The following is a 15,562-nucleotide window of genomic DNA, read 5'->3' as shown; positions in this document are numbered from 1 at the left end:
TCAATGCAATAAGCAACAATGAATTCAAAGACGAAACTTGCCACCTAAAGATCCATGGGAACAATGATAAATTGCCTCCAAACCAAATTCAATTCAAGCATAACAAAAGATAATATCCATAACTATTTTCATGATATCATTTAGAAGTCACTGTAATCTCTTGTCATGGTTATGATAATAAACATTAAATGAATAGTAATGTTATTAAATACAAGGATATGTTTGTTTTGAGGAAAAAAAATGAGTATACTTAGATCGATCTATTTAATAAAACATAAGAAAGTCATTGCAAAATAAGGTTTCGAACTAAAATGTAATTGGAGAAACTCACTAAAACCATATTTTATTTTACCAAAAAAACATGAGCTTGTTACTGAAGCTCACCTTTTGTTTTTCTCTCACAACCATCAACCAACTACAGTCATAAGCAACTAGCATAGTTCGGCAACCCAGAAGTTAAACAAAGAAAATTTTGCATTACAATAAAATTTCTTATCTACTTTTTTCCTCATTAAATGATGTCCATTTCCTTTCAAGTTAAAAATGGTTGATGATATCCAAAATAATTGATCAATAAGTTGTGATTGAGTTGGAAAAAGAGCAATTAAGGCATCATGTTACATAATGTCCTTTTTTATTTCTATCTCCTCATTTCTGTAAAAAAATAAACACGTATAACTGAGCGCCAACATATTCATACCTTCATTTTCACAGTAACATATTTCCCTCCAGATTTGCTTCATGACATCCATCATCATCACAATTATCATCTTCGTGATCAACATCTTGTCAAGATACCACAAAATTTATAGAAATGTTTCAATGGCTATCTAGATTGACCACAAATGTATGACATGACCATTAAAATGCACTCATATGGTTATCTCAAAATTTCAACATAAAAGACCAAAACATATACTAACGTCAAGGCATTGCATAAGACTAGCAAGGGAAAAATGAACGATTGGAGTAAATAAAGAGAACAAATGAAACTAAGACATAAAAGGCTCCTTTAACTTTTTCTTCATCATAACCAAATGACCATGACCACCCTGCACAAGTTCAGAGAATACTTCATTGAAGTGCTGAGCAACTCCTTTGAAAGTACAACCTATCGATTCATCGTTTTGCTGATCTTATATAAGTTATATGATTTTCTACACAGAAGCATTGAAGTAAAAACATAATCTGGTTGAAGTGAAGATACATAAATCATAATCTCACGTTAAAAACAATAAATACAACAGAAGACAGTTAAGCAATAAAATCCAATACCATAGTCTTTTGTCACTTGCCTCAAGCCTTTTCTAGAGTTCCTCCTGTTTCTCAGTGATATTTACATTTTGATCTAGTGTCTTCTTGTTTACATGGCTGAACTACTGAAGTTGCTCATTGCACCTATGAAGCATTTTATGCAACTCTTTCACACTCCACTTATACATATATGTTCCAATAAAAGAGAGCATGTCACTTCTCAAAAAATGAATGCTTAAGTGGAAGCATGCAAACATGACCTATCTCAGTAAGTACCAAGTACATGTAGAGGCAAGACCAAAACATCATCTTTTAGGATTTCAGCATAGATATCGCCTGGCAAATCAGGCAAGATAAATAGATTTAAAACATTAATTACAAGACATAATAGTTTAACATTACATTAAAAGCCAAGAATAAAAAATTGAAGCTCAGACTAAAGAAAATTCCCAGTTAGTCAATTATTACATAAAAGACACAATAAACAAATTCACAGTTCGGAGTTCCTGTGAACTTGAATAAATAATATGCTAGAGAGGTTAATCATTTCTTTAGTTATAGCTCATGTTAAGTCCAATTTACTAAAGATACCTAAACAATTCAAAAAAGAAAAGACCTTAACATTGTGTTTTGATCATGGAATTATATGATAAGAGGGCCTGGTCCTTTCCTAATTAAATGATGAGCATGAGATAAGAAAGTGCCACCTATAGGAAGATTCTGACAACACCATCATACATCCACATTGATGTTAAAGTATCAGAATAGACTAATCTGAACTCTTGCTTGTGCCAAATTTGAAGAAAAAAGACGTTGTAAATCATCATTTTCCTTTTGCAGCCTTTTTTCACGAGTAGCTTTGCTGGAAAAGGGGTTGTCCGACCTTGTTTTTTGATAAAGGATGCTCAGCTGCTTTTCACGCTCCATTGTACTGCAAGTTGCCAAAACCGTTTATGAAAGAAAGACACTGCAGGGAAACCAGGGTGGCTGCTAGTTATAGAAGGAAACCAGAAAACTAGAGTGATCTTAGGAAGTTATTCATGGTAAGCTAAATCTCTTTTCCTAATTATAAGAGTATATACAGCCTGTATGGTAAGCTAATTATGGATTTTATTGACAGTTAAGGCATCGTAAACATGTATAAGGATCGACATGTAAAATAACATATAGGATTTTTATTGTAACCATCCACAGTTATGCAAACCAAACCATCAGTTTGTGGACACATCCAAATCTCGACAGATCGGTTTAGGTAAATACTTAGGAGAATAAGAAGAATAATCAACGATATAAGAATGCAGACCATTGCAGGAGTCATATCAACATCACCAACAATTTAGCCCGTGTAAATTTTTAAGAAGTATACACATTTATAGACTTGCCCTCAAGCATAAACAAAGCTCCACTAGTATCGAAGAACATGCCGGTCAAATAATTATATTACTTACAAATATCACATCAAGGAAAAAGCGTATAAGTAGGCACTTTATAGCCTTGCACTTTTATAGTTGGGACTAATCAACCACAATTATCAAATTAAGACTTTTTCTCACAACTATCCATCCATGGATTTCAAAAGATATCACTAAAGAGAGTCACACCAAAAACTTTCAACCCAAATTTGCAGAAAATATCAATAATCAATTAACAAAACATGTAGAGATATAACCTTCTAGAACCAAATAGCACAAGTAATCACTGAGTTTTCAGTTGTGTGTAGACCAACATATAAATTATTAACAACAAAACTCGAATCAAAGTGTTTGTTGGATCAATACTATTTCAGTTAGAACAAGCACGATGGAGAACTAACCTGCACAAATCCTAGGAAAAATTAGAAGAAAACTTCAACTTCTTTATTAAAGGTACCATATCAAAACCATGTGGATAAGTTACACGAGGATACTTTATCCTTGCCTGTTTAGTGGGGTAAAAGTGGCTTGTCCTCTTTTCAAAGCATTAAGGTACCTAATTATGTGAGTTGATATGTTATTATACCAAACCACCACATGAGATAAGTTGCTCGAAATACATATTGATATGAAGTACATCATTCAAACGATAAAGTGACCATGGCAGAAGGTCAAGAGATTGCAAGTGATTATGCCAGACCGTCTAGCGAATTGGGAACACAACTCTAAGATAGAAAATATTTAACATAATATAATAGAGTAGGTAAATTACCTGCATGATGTCACGGGTTGTTATAAGAATGATGCAAGAAGCCAAGTGAGGAATACCTGAACTAATCCAAGAAGCCAAGCAGACAAAGAACCTGGTAAAAATGGGAAAAGAAAAATCAATTGTGTTTAGGTCAAGATGTGCAACCATATGGAGAAGTTTTCTATTAAGATGTCTTAACAATTAAAAAGGCCAGAGCACAAAACATTCAGAGCAAGGAAACACGCAAAATTGCAAAAAAATCACCCAATAACAACTGAAGGAAAGAAATAACCTAGATATCCACAAGCAGCTTCCTTGAATCTACAACGAAAGTAGAATGTTGATATCCACAAGAGTGAGGAAACAAGCATAGCACACGTTAAATCATAGCATTATCCTGAAAGAAAAGCACATGTTAAATAAAAGCATTCAACATTTTTTATCCCCAAAAAATAATTAGCATTTTTCTCTTTACTAGAGTTTAATACCTTGGCTTGGATATGTCCTGAAATTCTCTCTAGCACCGCCTTTCACATCAGGCTCAAGCTCAGTCTATTTTTTTATGGCTTATGTTTGTCGTTGAAGTAAAGATACATAAATCATAATCTCATATTAAAAACAATAAGTACAACAGAAGACATTTAACCATTAAAATCCAGTACCGTAGTACCTTGTCACTTGCCTCAAGTTCAGCTTGCCTTGTCTGAAGTTCCTCCTGTTTCATAGTGAGATTTACATGTTGATCTAGTGCCTTTTTGTTTACATGGCTGAACTGTTGAAATGCTCATTGCACCAATGAAGCATTTTATGCAACTCTTTCAAACTCCACTTATACCTATATGTTCCAATAAAACAGAGCATGTCACTTTTGAAAAGATGAATGCTTAAGTGGAACCATGTAAACATGACCTATCTCAGAGAAATAACCTTCTAGAACAAAAAACCACAAGTAATTACTCAGTTTTCACTTGTGTGTAGAGAAATAACCTTCTAGAACAACATAACACAAGTAATTACTCAGTTTTCACTTGTGTGTAGACCAACATACAAATTATAAACAACAAAACTCGAACCAATGTTTTTGCTGGATAAATACTATTTTAGTTAGAAAAAGCACGGTGGAGAACTAACCTTCGCTAATCCAAGGGAAAAATTGTGAGAAAACTTCAACTTCTTTAATAAAGGGACCACATCAGAACCATGTGGATGGATAAGTTGAACGAGGAGACTTACATATAAATTCTGTAAGTACCGAGTATATGTTTCAATAAAAGAGAGCATGTCACTTCTACAAATATCACATCAAGGAAAGAGTGTTTTGCTTCACACATCATATAAATTTCCTAGTAGCATTGTAGTTGGGGGTGCACACCAGAAACATATATGCAGGTACTTTATAGCGTACTTTTATTGTTGGTACCACTCAACCACAATTATCAAATTAAAACTCTCTCACAACTATCCATTCTTGGATTCCAAAAGCAATCACTACAAAGCTTCTCACACCAAAAACTTTCAACCCAAATTTGCACACCAAGCTAATGAAAACATCAACAATCAATTAACAAAACATGTTAAGAAATGACCATCTGGAACAAAATAGCACAAGTAATTACTCAGTTTTCACTTGTGTGTAGACCAACATACAAATTATTAACAACAAAACTCGAACCAATATTTTTGTTGGATCTACTATTTCAGTTAGAACAAGCACGGTGGAGAACTAACCTGCGCTACTCGTGGGGGAAAATTGGGAGAAAACTTCAACTTTTTTAATAAAGGGACCACATCAGAACGATGTGGATGGATAAGTTACACGAGGAGACTTGCATATAAATTAAGAACAGCAAAACTTGAATCAATGTTTCTACTAGATCAATACTATTTCAATTAGATCAAGCATGGTGGAGTACTATCCTGTGCAAATACTGGGGTAAAATTGGGAGAAAACTTCAACTTTTTTAATAAAGGTACCACATCAGAACCATATAGATAAACTACACACATATACTTTATCCTTACCTGTTTAGTGGGATAAAAGTGGCTTGTCCCCATTTCAAAGCATTAAGGTGCATAATTATCTGAGTACATCATTCAAACGATAAAGTGACCATGGCAGAAGGTCAAGAAACTGCTACTGATTATGCCATATCGTCTAGCAGATTGGGAACACAACTCTAAGAGAGAATATTTAACATAATAGAATAGATTAGGTAAATTACTTGCGAGATGTCACGGGTTGTTATAGGAATGATGCAAGAAGCCAAGTGAGGATTACTTGAACTAATCTAAGAAGCCGAGCAGACAAAGAACCTAGTAAAAATGGTTAAAGAAAAATCTACAGTGTTTAGGTCAAAATGTGCAACCATATGGAGAAGCTTTCTATTAAGATGTCTTAACAATTGAAAAGGCTAGAGCACACAACATTCAGATCAATAATCATGGTTGCTATCCGAGTACATAAGTGACTAAAAGTGTTGTAACAAACTGAGCTATGAGGAATAGAAGCAGAAGAGCTGAATGGGGTTACTACAGGTAAACAGTGGTGGAACGGTACTAATGGCAGGTGCACTCACCAGCCGATCCCAAACTCAGCATTTGGCCTTAACTACTCAAATGCACTCAGGTCATATATTCTCTCAAGATAAAAATCAAATAAATCAATGGTTGCATGTAGAAAGTGACGCAATGAAAATGTAAATGAAACAACACAATTGTGCAGAAATCATCCATCATAAAGGCATCTCTTATAGAAATTAACTAGTTACATGACCCGCGCGATGCCGCGGGTCAATGGTTTTTGCATAAAAAATATCAAAAAAAATTAAGATCTAAAAGTATTAGGTCTTTTTGTAAAGGTATACCCAAGAGTCTTGGGCGTGGCTGCAATGCCTGACCCAAGAGAAATATTTATAATATTAATAATAACATTAAACTTGCATGACCAAAGTTTAAGTGGGTCTGACTGCAATACCAGACCCAATAGTCTTGGATGTGGGTCTGGCTGTAAGGTCGTGTCATAAAAGTGTGATAATTAAATAGATTAATTAAAAAAACGAAGAAAAAAAACCAAAATGAAGAAAAAAGTTAATGAAGAAAAAGAAAAAGAATCTGAATTAACAGGGTTAACCCTTCAAACCAGGTTAACCCGTCAAACCTTGGATTCGTATCGTGAAAGTTTGATAATTAAATAGAAAAAAAAAATAACGGGTTAACACAAAATTAACCGGGGTAACTCGTCAAACCCGGGATCCGTGTCATGAAAGTTTGATAACTAAATAGAAAAAAATTGAACATTAACAAACTAAACTAAATGAAAAAAAAATAAATACAAAAGGAAAAAAAACAAACAAAAAGGCATCAACCTTTTCACTGTGGACTCCAGTGTGCGCACTCCACAGTTAAAGGCATAAAAACAACAAAAAAAGAAAAAAAAAGAAAAAATAAAAGCATCGGTCGATAACTAAATAGAAAAAATTTTAATATTGATAAACTAAATTAAATAAAAAAATATTAAATAAAAAGAAACAATAAAAGAAAAAAACTAATGAAGAAAGAGAAAAAATCTAAATTAACTGGGTTAACCCGTGAAACCAGAAATCCGTGTCATGAAAGTCTGATAAATAAATAGAAAAAAATTTTATATCAACAAACTAAATAAAAAAATTAATTAAAAAGAAAAAAAAGAAGGCATCAGCCTTTTCACCGTGGGCTGCACTATGCAGTGTACAGTGAAAGGCATAAAAAAAAGCAAAAAAAAAAAACTAAAGGCTTCAGCCTTTTTACTGTGGACTGCATACAATATTAAAAGATGAAATCAGAAGAACAAAACTAATGAGAAAAAAGAAAAAAAATCTGGATCAACCGGGTTAACGTATCAAACCTGGAATTCGTGTCATGAAAGTGTAATAACTAAATAGAAAAAAGATTTATTATTAATGAAATAAATTAAAAAAAAAGATTAATTAAAAAGGAAAAAGCAAAGAAAAAAAACATACAGGAAGAAAAAAACTAACGAAGAAAAATAAAAAAAATCTGAATAAACTGTGTCAACCCGTCAAACCTGAAATATATGTCATGAAAGTCTGATAATTAAATAGAAAAAATTTAATATTAAGAAACTAAATAAAAAAAAAAGATGAGGAAAAAGAAAAAAATCTGAATCAACCGGGTTAACCCGCCAAATCAGGTTAACCTGTCAAACCTGAAATTCGTGTCATGAAAGTGTTATAACTAAATATAAAAAGATTTATTATTAATGAAATAAATTAAAAAAAGATTAATTAAAAAGGAAAAAGCAAAGAGAAAAAAAACACACAAGAAGAAAAAAACTAATAAAGAAAAATTAAAAAAATCTGAATAAATAATCAAAACAAAAAAAACAAAAAAAAGACGAAAAAAAAAGACAGAAAAAGAAGAAGACTGCTTAGTGTTTCACTATGGACTTGCACAGTAAAACACTGAGTAGTTTTAGTTTATTGTTAATTCATCTGATAAGGCAGATAGGGAACCCATTCAATCCACCATGCATATTTAAGTAGCAAAACAGTCATTGCATGAACAGAATGGAAACCAGTTTTGTTAAAAATAAAGGTAGTCACCAAATCAATCATATTCTCAACTGCTTTCTCCAGTAGGTATAGTCAAGTTGCAGCATCAAAAAGTTTATCCTGATTGAATAATGCTCATAATCCTTACCAGCATCCATTACAGAAACGCTAATAAGGGTATCGCACAATCATAGTATGTAGAGAGACATCAAAATTTAAAAACAAACTATCATTGCTAGAAAAACACGTAACAGCCTTATTGGCAGCCTAGGAAAGCACGAAAAAGATCTGGGAAAAAATTATGGGCAGCAGTATTTGTTAACACAACACATGGGCATAAAGGGCAAATATGTGAATGATGTGCATCACTATTGATAAAACTAATGTTCATAATCCTTACCAGCACCCATTAAAGAAATGCTAATAAGAGCATTGCACAGTCACAGTATAAAGAGACATCAAAAGTCTAAAAACAAACTATCATTGCCAGCAAAACATGTAACAGCCTTATTAGCAGCCTAGGAAAGCACGGAAAAGATCTAGGAAAATATAACAGGCACGAGCATGTATTAACACAAAACATGGACATAAAAGGCAAACATGTGTACGCTGTGCAACACTATTGATAAAAATAACTGTGCCAACATTCTGAAAAGATGAAAAAACATATAAAATTGAAATGCTGATTAAAATCACGTAGATCAAAACAAAAGACTGCAACGCAAGCTTACCAAAGGATTGAGGAAAACAAAAATGAAAAATCACCAACAACGAGTGAAGAACAAAATAAACGTAGAAATCCACAAGAAGCTTCCTTACATCGACAAGGAAAGTAGAAGTGTTGATATCCGCAGGAGCAAGGAAACATGTGAAATTGAAAAAAATCACCCAACAACAAATTAAGGAAAGAAAAAAACCAAGAAATCCACAAGTAGCTTCCCTGAATCTACAAGAAAGTAGAAGTGTTGTTATCCACAAGAGTAAGGAAACATGCAAAATTGCAAAAACTCAAATTTCACTCAACAAGCATCTAGCATTAAGACTTGAAAAAATGGGTGCCTATACAGGTCCCTCAAATCCTACACTAGGCCAAACCAAAGCAGGAAATAAGATGCCCAAATAATTCTTGAATAATTGTGTTCTATAGACCATGTTTTATTATTATCTGCAATGTCAACTATATGAATTAGTTTATTGTGAGGGGAATTTTCAGCTGAAATCATAAATTAGGTAGTAACATGTAGAAACTTTTACTTGAGGAGATGCCTTACATTGTAGCTTATTCTAAGCTACACCCCTATAGCATTCAAGAAGTGTGTTGACATTGTCCTTTTCACACCTAAATATACTAAAGAGTAACATCCTATTTTAAGGCACACCCTTATAGTATTCAATAAGTGTGTTGACATTGTCCCTTTCAACCTAAATATACTAAGGAGTAACCTCTTGAAATTTGCATACCTATGAAGAAAAGAAAAGGCAAAAAAACACAAGTTGCCTGCAATCAAAGGAATGGAAACAAAATGAAGAAATTAAACAAATAATATGCCAGAGAGGTTAATCATTTCTTTAGATATAACTCATGTTAAGTCCAATTTACTAAAACTACCTAAACAATTCAAAAAAGAAAATAAAAAAAACCCTTAACATTGTGTTTTGATCAGTGAATTATCAGATATAAGGGCCTAATCCTTTCCTAATTAAATGATGAGCATGAGATAAGAAAGTGCCACCTATTGGAAGATTCTGACAACACTAGCATACATCTGCATTGATGTTAAAGTATCATAATAGACTAATTTGAACTCTTGCTTGAGCCAAATTTGAAGAAAAAAGACATTGTAAATCACCATTTTCCTTTTGCAGCCTTTGTTCACGAGTAGCTTTGCTGGAAAATGGGTTGCCCGACCTTGTTTTTTGATAAAAGATGCTAAACTGCTTTTCACGCTCCATTATACTGCAAGTTGCCAAAATTATTTATGAAAGAAAGATCCTGCACAAACCAAAAATCCTTCTACCATATAAATTGCTATTTTGGCATACACAGAACCATCAAGATAAGGAAAGAAAATACACTCTAGGGACTCTTGCAGGTCTTTCATATCAAGCTCAAGCTCTTTCTGCTTTTTTTATCGCTTCCTGTTTCTCGTTTCTCTGCTACCTCTTTCTCTATGTTCAATGCTTGAACTTCTTTTGTAAGATCTTTGAGCACCTTCTCCAAGTCCTTCGATTCCTCATGGGCATTCAACACCTCATCATGCATCTTAGCTAATTTCTCAGAGACCTTGCTTCGAGCCTCCTTCACCTGGAAGGAGACAAATAAAGATATAAGGGCACTACCTTGCCTCAAGAGAAAAAAATGAAACAATACAATTTAGATCCTGGATAGAGTCTTGAAATTGAATGTCAAGACAATCTAACACACCACTTGATATAACTATGGCCAAGGATTTCCATTTTGTAACATTATTTTTAAAGAAGAAAAGAATATGTCATTCCAATGATAAACAGTCTAGAGAAATCTTGAAGGAAAAGAAAAAACACAGCATCAAAAAAATCACAGCACAAGCACAACTCTTCCTACTAGTTGATGCTAAAACACACTACCATTTCCAAGCAAGCCATGAGGGGCTAAAGTAAAAGTCTCCAACAATGAATATGAATGAGAAATACTAGACCTAAATCTTTATGCAGCACTCATTGTATGGCAACTAGCCATTCACACTTCACGACATTCTACCCTCAAGATTGTCAATTTAATGTTTAATTCCTGGATTGCGGTGCTGATTATAAATCCAACAGTTTCCAAAACTAGTCTAGAAACAAGAACCTGATAAAGAATAACATAACTGTCAAACATTTTATTTTTAACGTAAGAATTAAGCTCACCTTTCAGTTCGTTGTTTAAAACTCCAAAATTATCTTGTAATAAATACACACATAAAGGACAAGGAACAACAACTAGTGGAAGAAACCTTATTGTCACCAGCATGCCTGTCCTTCGATGCTTCAACTAACAATTTGGTGCATATTTTGCGAGATTCATAAAATCACTACATGAAGAAACCTTATGCATGTCCAAACATCTAACAACTACTGACCTCCAATAATATATGTTGAGCTCATTGGAGTTCCTTATCATAAATAGTATATTCTAGAGATTTTCACTGCTTGTCAAGCTGCTGATATTTTCTCACCTCCCTTTTCTCTTCATACCGGTCCTTCAGCCTCTCATCCAAGTACTGAACTACTTGAATTATTTGTTTTCTATTGATCCCTGTTTAACAGAGAAAATAAAATTATACACCCTGAAAAACCATCAACAAAAGAAAACCCGCCTCAACTATCCCTTCCTTGCATGTTTCCGGAATAATTTTCAAACTTTCATGGCATCCCACATTCGAGACACTCGGAGCCTGTCAACAATGTCAATGATGCTATCTATTAAGTGTCATAAGAAACACGAAATTTAAAAATCAATAGGAAAAGAATATACATAATTTTTAGCAAAATTAAGCACTAACAAGGTTCAAGGAATCAAATATTCTTTCATGGCGTCTCTCTTCATACACTTGAGTGCCACTAACTTCTTTCAATAAATCAAGACACTCAAAGTATTTCATCACTGTCAATGATGCTATCATTGTCACGAGAAACAAAAGAAATTTTAAAATCAATAGGAAAATAATATACATAATTTTTGGGAAAATTAAGCAATAACAAAAGGTTCAAAGAATCAAACCTTTCCTTGCTGCTCTACATAGTATAGATTGGAGCAAGAGAACCCATCACTTTCCAATAAATTCATAACTTCCATTTTCCTAAAAATTATTACTTTCAATCATTGATCTTCCAAAAACAAAGGAAAAGGTCGTGAGAAATAGAGTGCATAAAGAACATAGATGAACGTGATGTGCTTTCCATCCAAAAAATACTCATCCTTTTTCAGTCCAATTGTTCTATGGAGATGCAATTCCTCCTAATCAACCAGTTGTGAAAGCATATGCCTAACAAGTGAGAGGGCAAGAAAAAAACACCAAATGAATGCACGCCATAGGTAACAATTTCTCTTATAAGGAAAGGTAACATGGATCCAAGGACATTGTATAAAGCAATTTGCAGTCATATTAAAATAAAATAGCAACAAAGAAGCACCAATCAAAAGGCAATGAGAAATAGAGTGCATAAAGAACATAGATTCTTTTCTACGGAGAAGCAATTGTTCTACAGGGATGCAATTCCTCCTTATCAACCTGTTGAAAGGTGAAAACATGCTTAACAAATGAGAGGACAAGAAGAAAACGACAATCGAACGCACACCATATGCAACAATATCTTTATGAGGAAAAAGTTAACATGGATCCAGGGGACATTGTATAAAGCATTTTGCAGTCATGTTAAAATAACATAGCAACATGGAACCACCAATCAAATTTTTACTCTTAATGAATTCTCTCATGACTCTCACACGCAACAATATAGCCATCCATTTACTATAAAAAAATAGTCATGCCAACAACTTGCTATTTGAGGTGGCCATCAACAGTGAAATCTCATCCTGGATGAGAAAATCTTCTTCTTGTGCTCCAGATTCTGCATTTGTACCATCACCTTTGCCTTCATAGTAACAAAAACTAATGTTAATACTCAAAATGTATCTTAATAAATCACAAATAGCAGATAGACATTGTAAAAGCATGAGGAATAATTCGTTTCTTTTTATTTACTCATTTTTCAGTGACAAGTAATATTATTTTTCTAGGGTTTGAGGCCAAGACACATCAGTGCAACATCAGTCTATCACCTCTAGTGCAACAGGTGGCAATAATAAACGATAATAAACTATTTTCTTCCAAAAAGTCACCCACCTCAGTTAGCAACAAATATACAGAAACTTTTGGGGCAATGTATTACCATACACCCATTAGCATATAGGCATGCATGACAGCAAGCAAGAGGCCTATCAGAAAGCAGATCATAAATATGGAAGTAGCTTGGAAGGCCACAAAAGCTTCATGTGAAACAGAACAAATACCTGTTAAGGATAAGTACAGTTGCTTCTCAACAAGGTTGAGATATCTTACCTCGATGCGATCTGTTCTAAATTTAATAAGCTCCTCTTTAAGATCTTTTATTTCTTAGTTCAGCTGGGATAGTTCATGTTTTTCCTATGGTGTCAAGTGATCAATGAGCTCTGTGCCCGCCTCACCTTGTTTCGTGGTCACAGTGGCTTTAAGCTCATTATTTGATTAGTGACATCTACAAGAGATTTTTCCTATAAAGAGGACCCAACGGCAGAGGAATAAGAACACTTGTGGTCTTAGCTTATCAAATTCAACAATAAGTTCACTTTCCTTTTTCACCATGATCTACAGAAGCAGAAAAGTCTAGTCAAACTATGCCCTTTCAATAAGCCTGACCAAAATAGAAAGAGAAAAAGATACATGCTTCCTGTAGCTTGTTTCTCTATGCTTTATGACTATTGAATCCTTCATGAGACTAGAAAATAACAATTTCAGCTCTGCAGCTCTCAACGTAGGCATTTCGCTCTTTGAAGTCTGCATTCAGCCTATAATTTTCTTCCTGAAGTAGATGACTTGTTTAAAATCAAAAAATCAGAATATAAAGGAAATGGTAAGAGAGGCACGAGGACTTGCAACAACAGAGTTAAGAAGTTCAATTGTATACTCATACCAAGTAACAAAACATACTTATCTAATTTCAATTAATCCATACATTTACACATAAACCTTGAAGACAGCTCATCATAAAACTAGAAATTTTCAAAGGGGTCTTGTTTTTAGTATAATGGTGGGCATCTACTAGTTACTGCTATAGACCTTGAATAAATCCCGAACATTTGTAGCCAGTACAGCATCTGGAAAAGGTAAAAAACTTATCATCGAAGTGTTCAGTTAATGTGGAAAAGAAAAATCAATTATTTCTCATAACAAGATGGTTCCGGTTCCTTGGACTAAAACGAAAAATCACCCAACAACAAGTGAAGGAAAGAAAACCTAGAAATCCACAAAAGCTTCCTTGAATCTACGACGAAAGTAGAAGAGTTCATATCCACAAGAGTAAGGAAACCTGTACAAACTGCAAAAAATCAAATTTCACTCGACTATGTGTGTCTATTCAGGTCCCCCAAATCCTCCACTAGATCAAATCAAAGAAGGTATAAAATCCCCTAACATATTAATTTAAGTAACAAAATACACAAATAATTCTTAAATAATGATGTTTTAATTACTTATTTGCAAATTCTCCATCTACTAGACTATGTTTTATTATTACCGACCATGTTAGCTGTATAAATTAGTTTATTGACAGTAGAGGACAAAAACCTAAAGTGAGGCCCTTTCAGCTGAAATTATAGCTTAGGTAGTAATATATGGAAAATTTTAGTTGAGGAGATACCTTACATTTTAGCATAGCACACGTTAAATCATAGCATCATCCTGAAAGCAAAGCACATGTTAAATAAAAGCATTCAACATTTTTTATCCCTAAAAAATAATTAGCATTTTTCTCTTTGCTACAGTTTGATACCTTGGCTTGGATATGTTCTGAAATTCTCTCTAGCACATCTTTCACATCAGGCTCAAGCTCAGTCTATTTTTTTATGGCTTATGTTTATCGTTGAAATAAAGATACATAAATCATAATCTCACATTAAAAACAATAAGTACAACAGAAGACATTTAACCATTAAAATCCAGTACCGTAGTACCTTGTCACTTGCTTCAAGTTCAGCTTGCCGTGTCTGAAGTTCCTCCTGTTTCCTAGTGAGATTTACATGTTGATCTAGTGCCTCCTTGTTTACATGGCTGAACTGTTGAAATGCTCGTTGCACCAATGAAGCATTTTATGCAACTCTTTCAAACTCCTCTTATACCTATAAGTTCCAATAAAACAGAGCATGTCACTTTTGAAAAGATGAATGCTTAAGTGGAACCATGTAAACATGACCTATCTCAGTAAGTACCGAGTACATGTGGGGGAAGACCAAAACATCATCTTCTAGGATTTCAGCAAGGATAACGGCTGGAAAATCAAGCAGGATAAATTAATTTAGAACATTGATTACAAGCCATAATAGTTTAATAATACATTAAAAGGCAAGAACAAAAAATTGAAGCTTAGACTAGTCATTTATCACATAAAGAAACAATAAAGCATATTCACAGTTTAGAGTTGTGTTGTGACTTCAGCCATTGAGTCTATCCATCCTGTCAGAAACACCTGGAAGAACAACTAGTCAAAAAAATATTTTTATAGTGAAATATTAAAATCAAGTTTCTAGAAACAACTCAAAGCACACTTTAGAGTTAGTGTTATGACTTCAGCCAATGAGTTAGCATCATTTAGTTCCTGCCCCTACAATTAAGAACCATGTAACATCTCAGATTTAGCAAAGGATATTAGGGCTTCCAAATTTTGTTTTTGTTATTTCAGATTAGTTGTGAAATTAGTCTCTAGCTCTGTTTTCTCATTTTAGTTTGTGATGGAAACTGCACATTCATGAGATTTCTTATCTCAATGTGATTTGTTCTACATAATTATGTTCATAAACTTCAACTTTGAGCATCGAT

The sequence above is a fragment of the Populus nigra genome, chromosome 13 (genome assembly GCF_951802175.1).
Source record: "Populus nigra chromosome 13, ddPopNigr1.1, whole genome shotgun sequence".
NCBI lineage: Eukaryota > Viridiplantae > Streptophyta > Magnoliopsida > Malpighiales > Salicaceae > Populus > Populus nigra.
This window is presented reverse-complemented; position numbering follows the sequence as displayed.